The sequence below is a fragment of the Tamandua tetradactyla genome, chromosome 16, assembly GCF_023851605.1.
Source record: "Tamandua tetradactyla isolate mTamTet1 chromosome 16, mTamTet1.pri, whole genome shotgun sequence".
NCBI classification, from domain to species: Eukaryota; Metazoa; Chordata; class Mammalia; order Pilosa; family Myrmecophagidae; genus Tamandua; species Tamandua tetradactyla.
In genome coordinates, this window is record NC_135342.1 from 30,692,613 (window position 1) to 30,709,127 (window position 16,515).

The window sequence follows — 16,515 nt, forward strand, 5'->3', positions numbered from 1 at the left end:
ATTCTCCCCTAGTCACGGGGGGCAGGACCTGAGGATTCAGGAATCCCTGCTAGGACTAGCATGGCTGATCATCTATTCTTCCTTTCTTTCTTTTTTCTCTCCAGGCTTCACTTTCAAGATTGTTAGCAGCAGAAGGAAAGACACAGTTCTTTGTGTCTCTTGATTAACTTCACTTACATCCTTTTTCTTTTGTTATTTTCTATAGGTCTCCATGGTTTTCTGGAGCTGAGTGAACAACACAATCTTACTGGCAAGGGAATTCTGGAAAGGAAAAGTGCTTCTTTTCTCCCTGGGTACTGTTTTCTTTGGTTTCCTGCCCAGTCTTGCCTATGCAGAAGAAACCCCAGGTGTCTTAGTTTGCCAGGGCTGCTGTGACAAATACCACACAGTGGGTTGACTTAAGCAACATAAGTTGATAATCTCACAGTTATGAAGGCTAGAAGGCCAATATCATGGTATCTCCAGGCCATGTTTTCTCCCAGAGTCTGTAGTGTTCTGGTGCCGGCTTGATCTCTGCCTCTATTACTTGGCAATAGCCATTTCCTTCCCTAGCTTCTTATTTCTGGCTTCTACCTCTGTGTCCAATTTCCTTTGCTTATAAGGACTTCAGTCATATCAGATTAAGGCCAACCCTGATTCAATTTGTTCTTATCTAAATAGGATCTTTTAAGATCCTATTCACAAATGAGTCCATCACCACAGAACTGATGGTTAGAAATTGAATATGTCTTTTGTGGGGGATATGATTCAATCCCCAACACCAAGCAAAGAATATTACTGAGGAATCATGATTCTAGAGCAGAACTCAAACTATAGGCAGTTCCCATGTTCCTTAGACCTCTGCCGCTACCTCCTTTCCACTTCTGGAGGTGAGTGGAAAGCTGCCCATGGCTACCTAGGCAGCTCTGTCCTGCTCCTCACCAGGTGTTGAGCCTGGATAAGTAAGAAGAGGAGGGTTTCTGGCCTAAGAGTATCAATCTGGGGGCAAATCTGAGTTTTTCCTGCTTTTCCCCAGCTGACTGTGCCTCCTTCCTCCTTTTACAACCCTGCTATCTGACATGGTACGAGAAGCATCATATTTCCATAACATACCCCCTCCCCTTTCTAGTACCCATGTCTTTCCTGGGGTTATTGGGGAATCATACTGAAGATAGACTTTATTCTGGTCTGCGGTGTATTGAGAAACTTTTATATAGTCTCATGTTTTCCAGCCCTGGCTGGCCTACACCCTTTAGTATCTCTAAAGAGCAGAAGATAGAAGGGATGGAGGGGAGAGCGCTTGAGATGATATGGAGCAAATATTTTGAAAAAGCATACTCAGTAAAATTTTGCATTTGGAAAGCAAAACAGAAAGCAGTTGTTTTCATAATATGAATTAGTAAAAGTCAGCTTTGCTTTTGTTTTTACTGAAGATTGAGAACCACTGAGAAGGAAAGATGGCATCTCCAGCCCAGTTCAAAGAAGGGAGCTATCTCCAGAATTCATTTAGGCTGTTTCAAGCTCTGCCCCACATTGCAGTTTTTTCATAGTTCCATTGCAGTTTAGCACCCCCTTCAGGCTCTGTAACCATCCATATCCCTTAGGGGAATATATGTAGAAAACAGTTAACTCACAAAACCCCCTAATTTTAGGGGCTAAGAGCATAGACTGTGGAGTTAGCTGTGTGGGTTGGAATTCTGAGTCTCACGCTTGTAAGCAGTTGTAGCCTTGGGCACTTGGATTACTTATCTTTTCTGGGCCTCAGTTTCCTTATCCGTAGAATGGGGTTAATAATAATATGTCTACCTCATAGAGTTACTGTGAGGATTGAAATGAATATGGATGTGGTTATGTACTTACATCAGCAATTGTGTGTGTGTATGTGTGTGTGTATAAATGCCACTATGTGTTTGGTGCACTATTTATAACTACTAGTAGTTACTATTTATAACTACTAGTAGTTACTGTTACTATTTTACGTTGATTTAGGATAAGGCTAAGTTATATGATGATAAAATAAGTCAGTTTGCAACAAAACAAATAGACATAAGTAAATCATAACATCAGTGGTACATGGCTGTGACAAAGACTGTAATGATATTTGATGACCAAATGGAAACGTTCAACTTGACTACAGACATTCTGTCCTCTGCTTCACATTTTACTCCTTCCCCTGGAATTGTTTTGATGTTTCCTTAAGCTTGGTACTTCTGTTTACTGAATTTGCTATCATGCACTTCATGGTAAAAACAGCTCCTTAGTTTCCTGTTGAATTTATCTTCTAACTTCTCGTCCTTTTTACTTCTTCACATGAAGAATTATACTAAGAATTCCAAAGCTTGATAACCACTCCCTGTTCCAGGAGGGGGAAGAGAACTGTTCTATCATAGATTAGTGGTTCTCAAAGCCTGGTGCCCTGGACCAGCAGCATTAGCATCACCTAGGAATTTAATAGAAATGCAAATTCTTGACCTTCTCCTTCCCCAACCTACTAAATCAGAAACTCTGTGGGAGGGGCCCAGCAATCTGTGTTTTAACAACCCCTTCAAGAGATTTTGGAGTATGCTAAAGATTAAGAACCACTCTTGTAGAGGAAGGTGGCTATTTTTGGGGTTGTTAAAGTTCACAGTCCTGTTCCAGGTGCCTAACTCAGTTGCAGACATGGGAGTCAGAGACAGGAAAGGGGTCAGCTGACTGAATGCTTTTTGGCCTGGGCTCCATCCTGAACCTTCCAAATGCAGAGCTAGGAATGTCAGGCTATATGCCTTGGGAAGGAACCTGGATTCTTGTGTGGGTTCTGTGCTGATCGGCCATGAGATCCCGGGGAGTCTTTAACCTCTTTGTTTTGGGAAATAAATGAGGTAATGTGTGGAAACACTTCTTAAAACTGAAAAATATTCCCCAGACCACTAGTTAGTTGTAACCAGACAACTAAACTCCGTACAGCTTCTTTCCAGTAGCCATATGTGGATGGGATCTTGAACACGTGTCCCAATGTGTTGGAAGTCTCCCAAGTGTGCCAAGCTGAAACTTCACCCACTCCTCTTCCACTCAAGGAAGGAGGTGTTGACAAGCTGAGCTGGAAGGTCCAGTGAGCAGAAGAGGTGTTTCTGTGCTTATGGGCATGACCATAATTATCCATGTCACTCCCCACTCTGACCTATTTTATCACCATATGATCTCTCCACTAATATTTCTCCACTTCTGTTCTCTTGTCTGTGACCTTTCCCCTCCCTACATTTGTCTTTCCCCTAGGAGTGGACCCCTTGCTTTGTGTCCCCAACAGTGCTGCTCTCTGTTGATTCCTTCTGTTCCATACCACTAACATTTTCCCCAGAGCACAAGCAGCCAATTTTGGAAACTTTGCTTTATCCTGATTTTTTATTGGGGAGTGAGGTAGCTCCTGAAAGGAAGTCTTCAGGTCTTTAAGCTCCTTTGTGAAGTAGCAGAGTTGGAGCTGCCTCTCCTCTTTTGGCTCTGCCCTAGGAACAAGCTGTCACACCAGGAAGTCAGTAGTTGATTACTTCTCTGATAGAACCTGAAAAAATCTCAGGTTTGAGATTCTGAGAGAACTGGTCCCACAAATCTAATCTGTTGATTCCCTGATTCAGTCCTTGGATCCTTCCCCTACATACCTAGACACAGAAGTCTTCTTTTGTCTTCTGTGTCTAGGTATGTGGAAAGGCAGTTGTAGCAAGGAACCATAGAGAATGGTGGTTGAGGGCATGGATGGAAACTGGACTGCCTGGGTTCCAGCCTAGCTGGGACTTTTCCAGCTATATGAGTGGACAAATCATTTAGTCTCCTGTGCTGCAGTTTCACTTCAGTTTCCTTACCTGTAAAATGCAGTAATGGTAGTCTCTGCTTCATAGGACTTTGTGAAGATTGAATGGTTAATACTTAGGATTACATTGTGTCTCCCAAGAAGCGTTGTTCAAGTTCTAATCCTCAATAGCTCAGAATATGACCTTATTTGGAGCTAGAGTCATCAGAGATGGAATTAAACAAATTAAAATGAAGTTTTACTAGAGCAGCATGGACCCTTAAATGGATATGTCTGGTGTCTTTATAAGAAGAAGAGAATTGGGCACAGATAGACTGAAAGGAGAAGGCCAGGTGACAGCTGAGATAGAGAACTCCGTAGATTGCTAGTAGGCCACTGCCAGAAGCCGGGAGAGAGGCAGGAACAGATTCCTCCCTTCAGACTTAGAGGAAGCATGGCCTTGCCGATATCTTGATTTCAGACTTCTAACTTCCAGAACTGGGACAATAATTTATGTTGTCTTAAGCCATTCAGTGTGTGTATTTTGTTCCGGTAGTCCTAGGAAACTAAGAGAACATCTAAAAGCATTTACAACAGGATCTGGGACAGAGTCGTCACTCTGTGTTCTGCATTTGTTCTTACTTAGTATCCTGGACAATTTGATGTCCTAGCATGATTCAGTTCACTTATCACACCCCAGATCCTCCCTTCTGTTCTTTTTTTGCTTTGATTGTTTGCTTTTCTTTCTTTATTAACCTGGTCCCTTACTCAGTTACCCTTTGCCGTGGCCCCAAGTCTTAGCCAGCTTTTATTCTTGTTCCAGGGTTCAGTTGCAGGCCCATCAGGGATGTGTAGGAGTGGTAGGATCATTTGGTTCAGACCCCAGGTCTTCTGTCAAGTTTAGAAAAATTTTACTGGTCCAGGTGGCCCACCCCATCCCGTTGTGGATCCAGGGGCACTGAGGGGCATGCCTATCTCCCCACCTTCTCTTTGCCAGGGCACCTTACTTTGTCTCTGGGTTACTTCTCTCCTGAAAATTTGTGAGAGATTACTATAAGTCTTGTGTACTTATTTCCAGCCCCACTGGCTGTCTTTTGATTTCTCAGGAACACTGATCTTGTTCCCATGTGGAGATCTTTGCCCCTCTGTTCCCTTTGCTTCTTACTCCAGATCTTTCCATGGCTACTTCTTTGTCATCAATCACAAGGCTTTTATCAGTGAACCCTTCTTTGGCAAATTTGTTTGAAGGAATCTTCCTCCCCTCTTTAGTATAGTACTCTGTTTTGCTTTCTTCATCATGCTTTGCCAAAATCTGAAATTGTTTTGTTTACCTACTTTTATTTTCTTTTTGTCTGCCAACAGTTTCTGGTGCCTGAGGAGTGCTATTCAGGTCACAGACATGGTTTTATTTTGCTCCAGAAATGTATATATAGACATACTTTCAGGTTGAACAAATAAGTATATTTTTATTTGCTGCCTCTCCCTACCTCCTGGCCTGGAAACAATGGGGAGGAAGCCATACTTACATTATCAAAACAACATCAGTAATTATCTTGGGTCTTTTTTTAGTTTGACAAGTAGTAATCATCTAAAGGGCATCTCGTTCCTAGGTGGCCCAAATGCCCAATGTGAAGGGATAGAACCAGTATTCCTCCAACTCCAGTGTCCTTCCAGAACATAAACTAAGAGCTGATAGCCTATCCATCTTGTTCACCATGATATTCCCAGCATCTTGACTAAAGCCTGGCATGAAGTAGGTAATCTATAAATACAGTTGAAGAAAGGAATGGATGAATGACAGACAAATCAGGGCCCCTCAGTGCCCCTGGATATGCTAGACAAGAGAGTATGTCTTCGCCTGAACCACTACAATGAGAGACTTTTGATCTCATCTGATGGGAGAACTAGCAGGTGGGCTAGAACATGTAAGACATTTAGAATAGTCTGTCATATTTGCTGTTCCCTTAGAACAGACAAAAGTACTAGAGGACTCACTTCCCCTCCCAGAATCCTGGCAGGATTTAGCCATTTATTGTTCCTTGTACCATATCCATTTACTATTGGACAAAATTCTCACAGGTAAGTGGAGGCTGTCAGACTAATTTCTTGTAAACCTAGGGCCACAGTGTTTCTGCTTGTACCTTGAAGAGGCACAAAATCATAAGGACAAAATGCAGATGAGCAGAACAGCTTGTCTTCCATGGGGAGAACCATTCTCCTGTGTCAGGTTCCAGCTGGTAACCACATGCTATAGGAGAAACCAGAACTGACAGAGGCAGAGACAATGAACCATGGTGGAAACTGGCTACAACCTGACCATACTGGAAGGGTAGCATTTACTACAGCAGGAAGTCAAGGAGGCAGAGCACAATAGGGCTGCATTCTTACCAGGAGACACATGGCCAGGAGGTTGGTAGGGGGACCAGTGTCATAGACAAGATGTGGATATAGAGAACATGAAGTTCATTGATGCTTTCCTGATTGTGTCACTCAGTCTTCTTGGTACAAACAACAGATGCCCCTCTAATTAGTTTAAGCAGAAAAGGATTTTTTAAAAGTATCTTAGGAGCTCATGGAATCTCCAGGATAGTCAGAGAACCAGATATGGAGGTTATGCATAGGTTATATCACAGGATTGCTCCCTTGGAAATCCCAGTACCTCCACCACTGGCACAGACTCCCTGGGCCCTGGTGCCAGGCCTCCAGAACTTCTGATCCCACTGCTTCCACTGCTCCTACCACACTGAAACCTGCTGGATGTGCCACCACCCTCCCCAGGTGGCTTCCATGCCATACCACACCTGCATCTGAACATCACAACTTTGTAGCACTGCTTCCATGTGGGCATGTCAGTTGGCTGTACCTAGATCACGTCTGTGCCCTAGGCATGAGGGGGGCCTCTGCCAAAGCAAGTTTCTGCTTCTACTTTGAAGAGGTACAGACTCATATAAGGATATTCAGAGCTTCTGGGAAGCCAAAAATAATAAGTCCCCTGATAGATATGAGTTAGGTAGGAGCCTTCCTAGGGCCAAGTATCTCAGCCTTAGCCAAACCATTTTCATGTGATTCTCTGTTCCCTTGAGGCCTTTGTGAGTGCCTCACCCAGGGGAATGGACATTTCCACACACTGGCTGCTGTTTCTACTTTCTAGATTTACCATTGCATGCCTCGGGAAGACCAGTGCCCCATTTAGTCAGGAGTCCTCAAGATCATCCCTAGCTCGATGATTCCCTGGAGGACTCATAGAACTCAGTATATAGTCATACTCACAACTATTATTTATTACAGTGAAAGGGCCACAAATCACAATCAGCAAAAGATGTACAGTCTGGAGGAAACCAGGTACAAGCTTCCAAGGGTCCTCTCCCAGTGGAGTCACATAGGATGTGCTTAATTCCCCTGGCAACAGGTTGTGATGTGTGAAATATTGCCAACTAGGAAAACCTATCAGAAACTGAATACCCAGTATTTTGTGGGGAGAATCTGGTCACATGGACACATCCTGTCTGGCATGCACTAAAATTCCAGACTCCCAGAAGGAAAGCAGATGTTCAGCATAAACTTTGTTTTTGTACAAATAGTTTGAGTGTAGTAAGCCATTCTTATCAGTGAGAGTTGTGGGAATCTTCCCGAAATCCAAGTTCCCTGTTGCCAGCCAAGAGCCAGCCTCATAATCTGGCCTTTCTAAAAATGGCTTGTTATGTTAACTCTTTGGTTCGTGTCCATTCCCCACCAAATTATACCCTACCCCCCTTATCCTCCCCATTCCTGTCCGACCTGCACAAAAAATCGTACTCGTACAAGACCCATTGTCCCAGATGACTTCTCCAGGAAGTGAGGGGAGAAGGCACCTGGCCATCAGAAGACTGACTTAGAGTTGCTTGAGTAGAGTTCTTTTCCTTGCTTTAGATCTCTCTACATGTGTTCTCTTCTGTCCTGTCTCCCAAGTTTTCTGCCTGAATAGAGGATCCTCAGGCTCAACTCCAGAAATGACTTTTGGTTTTGTCTAAGGGAGACAGATTAATTGCCAGGGAGACAGATTAATTGCCAGGCTAGTCCCACCTTTTTGTTGGACGCTTATGGTCTGAAAAGGGGCTGCATGACTTTTGAGGAAGGTGTTTGAATAAAAGGAATAGTGGGCCTCTAGGACCAACATAGAGTCTGGCCTAGATGTGACACTGCTTGGCTGTGTATGCTTGAGGAAGATACTTAGTTTTTCTAGACCTCAGAGCCCTGTTTTATGAAGACAGCATAAAAAGCCCTCTTGTTTTTTATTCGAGTGTGAAAATATGTGTGAAAACACTTTTTTTTGGCATGGGCAGGCTCTGGGAATCAAACCTGAGTCTCCAGCTCGGCAGGTGAGAATTCCTGCCACTGAACCACTCTTGCACTACCCTGAAAACACTTTTATAATTTCAGAACACACTTCTTCTGATTGAAGTCGTTGTTAACCAGGGATCTGATTTATTAGAACAGTGAAGGCATTCACTAGCATGTCCAGTACTTTGGTAATTGCATTCCAAAATGCACGTGAATCAATGAGATAATCATATAGGGAGCCTTGAATTGGCTCTAATATATATTAAGAAGTCATAAAAAATATAATCTAGAAACACCCATTCTTTAAATCTGCAAAACTATTTGTATTAATCTTCTGATTCCAGGTGACAGAAACCTTGCTCCAGCTGATTAAACAAAAACAGAAATTTATTGACTATGTAATTGAAGACTCAGAGCATAAAGTGTCTTCAGGAATGGCCAGATGCAGGTGCTCAGATGAAACTGTCAGTCATCAGTCTCCATGTATCAGCTTTACTTGCCTATGCCAGCTTTGTTCTTGGGTAGGTACTCCCCAAGTGTTGGCAAAGATGGATCCTAGAAGCTCCAGGATTACATTTTACCAGTGTAAGGAAAGAATATGCTTCTTTCCAAATCATTCTGTGAGAGCCTTAAAAATCTGGCTCTGGATGGACTGACCTGAATCCAAGTCTGGGTCACATCTCCTCCATTGCAGCTGGGTTGGAGTCAGCCCCATCCATATCACGTGAACTAAGAGAGTTGGAGGAGTGATTGACTAAAGGAAGATGGGGATATTGTTACCAGGAGAAGGAGGAATGGATGCTAGGCAGGCAAGAGAAACAAGTATTGGTTACAGTAGATCATCACACAGGAAAGGTCTCAGAACAGGGGTTGGGTACTGTTATATAAGCAGGTTAAATACAAAGCATTTCTCGTCTCTGATCAAGTCAACCAGTTCTGCTTCATGCCTCTCCACTTTACCAATTTATCCTTTAACTGCCCGTTCAATTTTCTTGATCTTTTGCTATTCTGGCTTCACTTCTCCAGTGGAAATGAACTCTTCATCTGTTCCCCATTTGGGTCTGGGTGAGAATTTAAGGGTACCTTCTCCCAGGACTTGCTTGGTATTTTGGGTATCCAGTCTCATCCTGTTGCCAAGCAGATGGCTTTTGGAGATCAGCCTGTGGTGGACGTTTACAAACTTGGGAAACAAGGTTCAAAGGTACCCATACCTCTGCCATTTCAGGGTCTCCAGGAACCAAGAGACTTTACACTTGAGCTTATAATGTGTCAGAGAGGAAGGTCAAAAGTTGAGCTCTTTCTCAGACAGTTCAGCTTCCCCTTGAACCCTGTCCCCACAAATGTGATTGGTTTTTGCTATATCCCAAACCCTGTTTATTCTTTCAGGCTTTGTCCTGCTTTCACAATTCAGGTATCTTGTTAGTATCTTTCCCTTGGCTGGTTGTTCCAAGTGAACTTGTGTACTGTTAGCTTTCTTGTGTACTGCCGTTCCTACCACTGGCCACTCTCCTTGTTTGGTCAGCTTTTCCTATTCAAGATTCTTTTGGAGTTGACTATTCTTCAGCCGTGCCTCACAAAACCTCCCTAGAATCCCTAGACACATGAACACCTAAGAAGAATGTTGGGCCACCTGTTAAAATGTCTGCAGAAGCTAGAGGTCCTCATGCAACCATTGCTATCTGCAGGCAGATTCTGATCCTGTCTCCCACACTAGTGTCATTTGCTGTTGTCCTCTCCCTTGCCTCTCCACTACTTCTGCCATCTTCTCACCTTGCTCTTAAACTCAGACCATAGAAATGCACAGTGGCCCCAGTTTCCTTAGAAACCATTTGACACAGCCACATGGCCACATGTGTAGGGGGTTGAATTGTGTCCCTCCAAAGGATATGTTCATTCCTAATCCCCAGTACCTGTGATGTGACATTTTTTGGAGATAAGATCTTTGCAGATGTAATTGAGTTAAGAAATGAAGACATACTGGGTTAGGGTGGGCTTTCAATCCAGTGATGACATCCTTCTAAGGAGAGGGAGATTTGGAGTCAGACAGATACACACAGAGGGGAAATAGCCATGTGAAGATGGAGGCAGAGATTGGAGTGATGCAGTTACAAGCCAAGGAATGCCAAGGATAGCCAGCAGCTAGGAAGAGGCAAGGAGGAATTATTCCCTGCAACTTTCGGAGGAATCATGGTCCTGCTGACACACTGATTTCAGACTTCTAGTCTCCAGAACTGTGAGAGAATGAATTTCTGTTGTTCAAAGCCCCCCAGTTTGTGGCAATTTGTTACAATAGCCAGAAGAAGCTAATACAACATGATACTCAGATTATACTTCACCTCTTGCCTTGTAAATCCTTGTTACATAACCCAGAGCCAACAGTCTTTGTTCTCATCTCCACTGATGGGGGAAGCTTAAGCACCACCCCAGTTCCTCTTTCAGGATTCCAGTATCTTGTTTATCCTTTCATTTCATCTTCAGTCCACGCTTTTCTCCAGGACCAAGATTTTCTAGCCTTCCATTCACCACTTCTCTCCAGCATACACATAATTTCTATATAAACAGTGGAAATGTGGGGAGAGGCCCATCTTTGCTGAGTTTTTTGGTATCATTTTGCCTTTATGTTTTCTTGAATGTTCACAACAATCTGGATTCAGTTAAGAAAGACAAGGAATGAGGAGATGGGCCACTCCTTTATCTAGTCCTAGAGAGGTTGTCTACCCTACTCTTCCACGTCACAGTCCATGTAGGACTGTCCCCAGGGCTGGTGCAAATGTCAGGTCACTGGGTTACTTGGAGGGACATGGGCCTTGCTTTAGCTCCTTTTCCTGTTGGCAGGTAGGGCATACCCAGCCTGCTCCCTACCATTTATTACCTAGTTTTGGCTGCAGGGCTGGGGTTGGGATGAGAGCTGCTAGTAGGGCTTAGAGCTTCTGAATGTGTGTATTGGTGAACATTTCTTCAGAAAAACCGGATGTATGCCATCACTTTGGGGAGCAGCTTGCCAGCTTCTACTGGAACTGAAAATGCACCTACCATGCCACCCAGCACTTCATGTCAGGGTCCCTCCCTAGAAGAACAGTCCCACACGTGTACAAGGAAACATGTCTGGGATGTGCAAAGTAGCATTGTTATACTGGTGAAAAGTGGGAAATTATCCAAATATCTATCAATAGTACATGTGAAAATAAAACTTGGGCTATTAATATGTTGAAATATTATACATCGAATAAATGATGAATGAGATCTCTAAGCTTCAGTGATGGGGGCTATCTATCACACCCATGATGTTGTGTGGAAATTAGCTAGTTGCAGAATGATTTGTACAGTATCATATTTATGGAAGTTAAAAAAACACAAATACTAATAGTGCACTTGTTGGGCACAAGTACAGAGTCAATGTTAAAAACATGGACAGGAAGGATACACTTAAATTCCAAAATAATTGTGCCTATAACGAAGAAAAGAGGAGATTGATTCAATGAGGAAAAGGTGTAATGAGAACGCAAACTTAAAAAATCCAGAACTATGACTGAATGTTAGTAACTATTCTTCTGCCTGAAGGGTATATGTGCTTTGTTATATTTTTAAGTTTCTATACTTAAAATTTTTTAATCCAAATGATTAAAAAGGCCAGATATACCTGTAATAGCTTGTATATTTGACTTTTGGCTGCAAAGTATCTCAAAACCCAAACCAAACCACCTTCAGCAAAAAAAAAGGGAAATATTTGGCTTCCAGATCAGAAAAACCCCACAGTATATCTGTTTTAGACCATCAAATGCCCAGACTTGCTCTCTCCTCTGTTCTGCCTTCCTTTGAGTTGTCTTCAGGCTTAGGCAACCTCTTTCCTCAGAGTGGTGGTCAGCATTCTCACAAGTTCAAGTTCAGCAGAATAGAGAGTTTTTCTGCTAATGGCTCAAAGGGAAGGACTGGGCTCAGCTTCCCTCAGCCTGGATTGATTGACATGCCCACCTGTGAACTAGCCCAGTGGTCCTGGTCCTGGGTCACACAACTACCCCTGGAGCATGGGGTGCTAGGGGAACTTGGCTCCTGCAAGCCCCATTGTGGGAAGAGAGAAGGATCTCTTGCTGTTACCAAGAAGAGGGCATGATGCCAAGAAGGTCAAACCAATAATTGTCCAACTGTGATTACTATCTCATCTTTGAAAAGGAATTGTAAAGCTAGTTGGGGGTAAAATTGTAATCCTTATGTATACCAGTCAGTATGGCTCTTCCTTCCTCACCTCTTCTCACTCTGCACCCAACCCTGTTTCTTTATGATGACCTTTTCCAGATACCCCTGGTAGTGTGGCTTCCTTAGGGTCATGGGTATGACATTGGAAATACCAGAGTTTATGCTTTTGTTAGACTTCCTAAAGGCCATGAATTCTCCACCCAGGTAATGTTGGAACACAGCCCCTGCCAGTATTGCTGGTTAGGATGGAGCATATGGCTTGAAAATGCATGTTTAATATAATTTTATTTTAATATTTTAATTTTAATTTTAATAAAATTTTAATTTTATTTTTGCCAAGTGAGATTTCTTTATTGTGACACAAACTATTGATAGTAAGCAGTTCTTTGTTGTTGTCAAAGTTGCAGTGTTGTGAAACACTAGAAAGCATTATGTTGAGTAAAATAAGCTAGACACAAAAGGACAAATATTGTGTGATTTCACTTACATAAAATATCCTGAACAAACTGAAAGTAGACTAATAGAGACTGAAAGTAGATTAGAGGTTACCAGGGAATGTGGTGAGAAGGGAATAAGAAGTTAGTGCTTAATAGGTGCAGAGTTTCTGTTTGGGGTCTTGAAAAAGACGTGGTAATGGATAGTGGGGATGGTAGCACAACACTGCAAATGTAGTTAACACTACTAAATTGTACACTTAAAAATGGTTATGATGGGAAATTTTGTGTTTGATAAATGCTACCACAATAATTTTTTTTTAAGGTTGTGAAACACTGATGGGGATGTGGTTTCTTGAAGAGAAAGCTCTCACATAAGTTTACAAAATGCAAGTGCCTTCACATCAAATTTCCTTTGCATTGGAAGCTCACCTCACCAAACCTGAAAACTGGCCTGGGGTCAGCGGGCTCTGTCTGCTAAGGGTACCTTCTGACTTCCTTTTTTTCTCTTAATACAGTGCTTCAAGGGGCTCAGCAGAAGCAGTTGCATTCACCTAAGTAATATGAACTAGATGTTATCAGAGTCTGACAGCAAAATCGGGGTTTTGTGAACCTACCTTCCCAAATAACACACTGAGACTGGTTATAACTTTTGCCCTGACAGCTGTATTTAATCTTGACTGACAAGAATCAAATGTACAGATTTTTTAGGATAAGACAAATATAATTAGTATTGGGATATCCCCCTTATTCCACTTCCTACAAACTCTAAGACCAGAAATTCTACCTATATTTTGGATGAACATACCATGACCCAAAGGTGTAAGGACCTTTCATGGACCCTGTTCCATGAAAGAAGAGAAACTCCAACTCAAAGAATGCTTAGACTAAGATCCTTGATTACTATAAAGTAGTGACCATACAGGCCTGTGTAGGGCAATTTATTCTATTCATCAAAACCAGTTTTGTAACTTTTTATCTCATGATAGAATAGTTATTATTTTTATATGTTTATAAATATATTTAAAAATCTATTTATATATAATTATAACATATAAATTTATATTTTATATAATATATATTTTAGTATTATATATTTTAATATGTCTTATGTTTAATACATCAAAAACTTTGCATTTGACCAGGCAGACCTTAAGTTTAAATCTCTGAATGATTGTGGCATTAAATTTTAGCTCTGAAATTTCAAATCCTTAAACACTTACACACCAGGTAGCATCAAATTTGACATATGCACAGTTGCATTTAGCAGAGCAAGCATAGTCCATCATTTCATTTGATCAACAGTTTTGAGACTAGGTGATCTTAGGACCCCTTTGCATTCTTAGAAATTACTGAGGATCCCAAAGAGTGCTTGTTTATGTGGATTTTATCTGTTGATATTTATCATATTAGAAGCTAAAAACTGAGAAAATTTTTTATATGTACTAGTTTATTTTAAGATAATAACCATAAACCCATTACATGCTAACTATAAACAACATATTTTATGAAATATAATCATATTTTTAAAAAATTTAGCAAGAATAGTGGCATTGACTTACATTTTTGCACATCTCATTGATGTCTGACTTACAGAAGATATGCATGTGGCCTCTGAAAAACTCCATCTACATTTCTGAGAGAGTGAGAGTGAAAAATGCAGTTAACATCCTAATATCATTATGAAAATAGTTTTGACTTCACAGATCCCTCAAAGGATTTATGCCCTGTCCCTGTCCCCCCAGGAATCTCTGGACTACACTTTGAGAAGTGATGCAGTAGATTCATGGAGTTGAATGCCACGTGGATTGGCTAATTCCTTGATGGATGGTAGTTAAAGGAAAAAGGAAGGAAGAAAGGGAGAGACCAACTGAAGAACTATAACCTTATAATAAAACTTCTAAGATAACCACTAAGATAATATGAGTAAATGATATAATTTTGAGTCTGTGGAAAATAAATGAAATGAGAAAAAAATACTTCATCCTGAAGGAAGGCAAGGAGGGGAGTAAAAAGAAATGTTGAAAGGTGGGGGAGATAGAAAGCACAAAATAATTTGGCAGATGTTTCATTTTTTTATTTAAATCAGTTCACTTCATAATAATTCATCTGCCTATTCACTTACATGGCCATATGTGTGTGTATGCACGTATATTTCTGTATCTGTATAGGTGCGTGTATTAGTTAGGGTTCTCTAGAGAAACAAAATCAACGGGAAACACTTGCAAATATAAAATGTATAAAACTGTCTCACGTGCCCGCGGGAACGCAGAGTCCAAAATCTGCAGGGCAGGCTGTAAAGCCAACGATTCCAATGGAGGGTCTAGACGAACTCCACAGGAGAGGCTCGCCAGCCAAAGCAAGAAGGAAGAAAGCCTGTCTCTTCTGAATCCTCCTTAAAAGACTTCCAGTGATTAGATTGCGCATCACTGATTGCAGAAGACACTCTCCTTGGCTGATTACAAATGGAATCAGCTGTGGATGCAGCTGACATGATCATGTTTTAATTCTGTGATGTGTCCTCATTGCAACAGACAGGCCAGCACTTGCCCAACCAGACAAACAGGTACCACCACTTGGCCAAGTTGACACATGAACCTGACTTTTGACATTACGTATAGTTCAGTAAAAGTATTCATAAATAATATGGTAGAAAAAATGAAAATCTATTGGAAAATTATATTATAAATAAAAATGAACAAAATGATACAATTAAAAGACAAGTATTGTCAAGTTGTCACACTGGATATAAAATCCAACTACTCTATATGCTGTTTGAAAAAGACATATCTAAAAAACATAAGGATACAGAAAGCTTAAAAGTAAAAGGATGGACCAAGATGTAGCAGGTAAATAAAAACAAAAAAGGGTGTGTGTGTGGATATTTTAACAGACAATAAATTTTAAGGCAGAAGGCATGGTGAAAGGTTCAGTTCATCAAGAAGACAGGACTACAAGGAGAAATAGACAAATTCACCAAGATAGAAGGAGCATTTAACACACCTCTGCAACTGATAAACAAAAAAGACAAAAATGTTAATAAAAGTTAGGAAAATTTGAACATCACAGTGAATAAGTTTGATCTAAGGGATATACAGAGAACACTGCACTTAACAGTTGCAGATTCTCTTCTTTTCACAGAACATTTAAGCAAACTTGGAACATTTGAGAAGATTGACTATTACTTGACCAAAAGTAATCTCAACAGATTTTAAAAGATTGGAAACTATTTAAGCAATATTCTCTAGCTACAGTGCAACTTAGCTAGAAATGAATAACAAAAGGATAACTAAAAAAAAAGCTGTATGCTTGGAAATTAAGAAAATCTTCTAAATTCAAGAGTCAAAGCAAAAAAATCATATGAAAGAACCCATTTGGAACTCAAAGTAATCAAAATTCAGCAAATCAAAACTTGCAAGATCCCACTAAACCAGTTCTTTGAGAGAAATATATAGCCTTAAATGCTTTTATTAGCAAAGAAGGAAGGCTAAAAATTATTAAGCAAATCAGTATCCAGCTTAAAAAGTTAGAAAAAGAACAACTGAAAAACTCAACAATAGAATGAAGGAAACAATGAAAATAAGAGCAGAAATTAATGAAACAGAAAAAAAAGATGAATACTAGAGAGGACAAAATATGGCAGAGCTACTTTATAAAGTATCCTGACCCAAGCATCTTCACTTTTCCCTCAATAACTATTTCGGGTCCTATCTTGCTCTCCATACCTTGTCCTGAGTTATGATGTGTAGACCCAGCGTGTGGAACCCCCTTCTTAATCAGAATCAAGGATAGCGCTAAGAACCCTGTAGGATATGGTCGAACACA

General features: G+C 41.0%; 1 long non-coding RNA gene across 1 annotated transcript in view; it reads left to right on the forward strand.

Annotated features, from left to right (window-relative positions):
- The window catches only part of LOC143660238 (uncharacterized), a 67,973-nt gene that overhangs the window by 42,402 nt on the left and 9,056 nt on the right, over positions 1 to 16,515 (forward strand). The window lies entirely within an intron of this gene.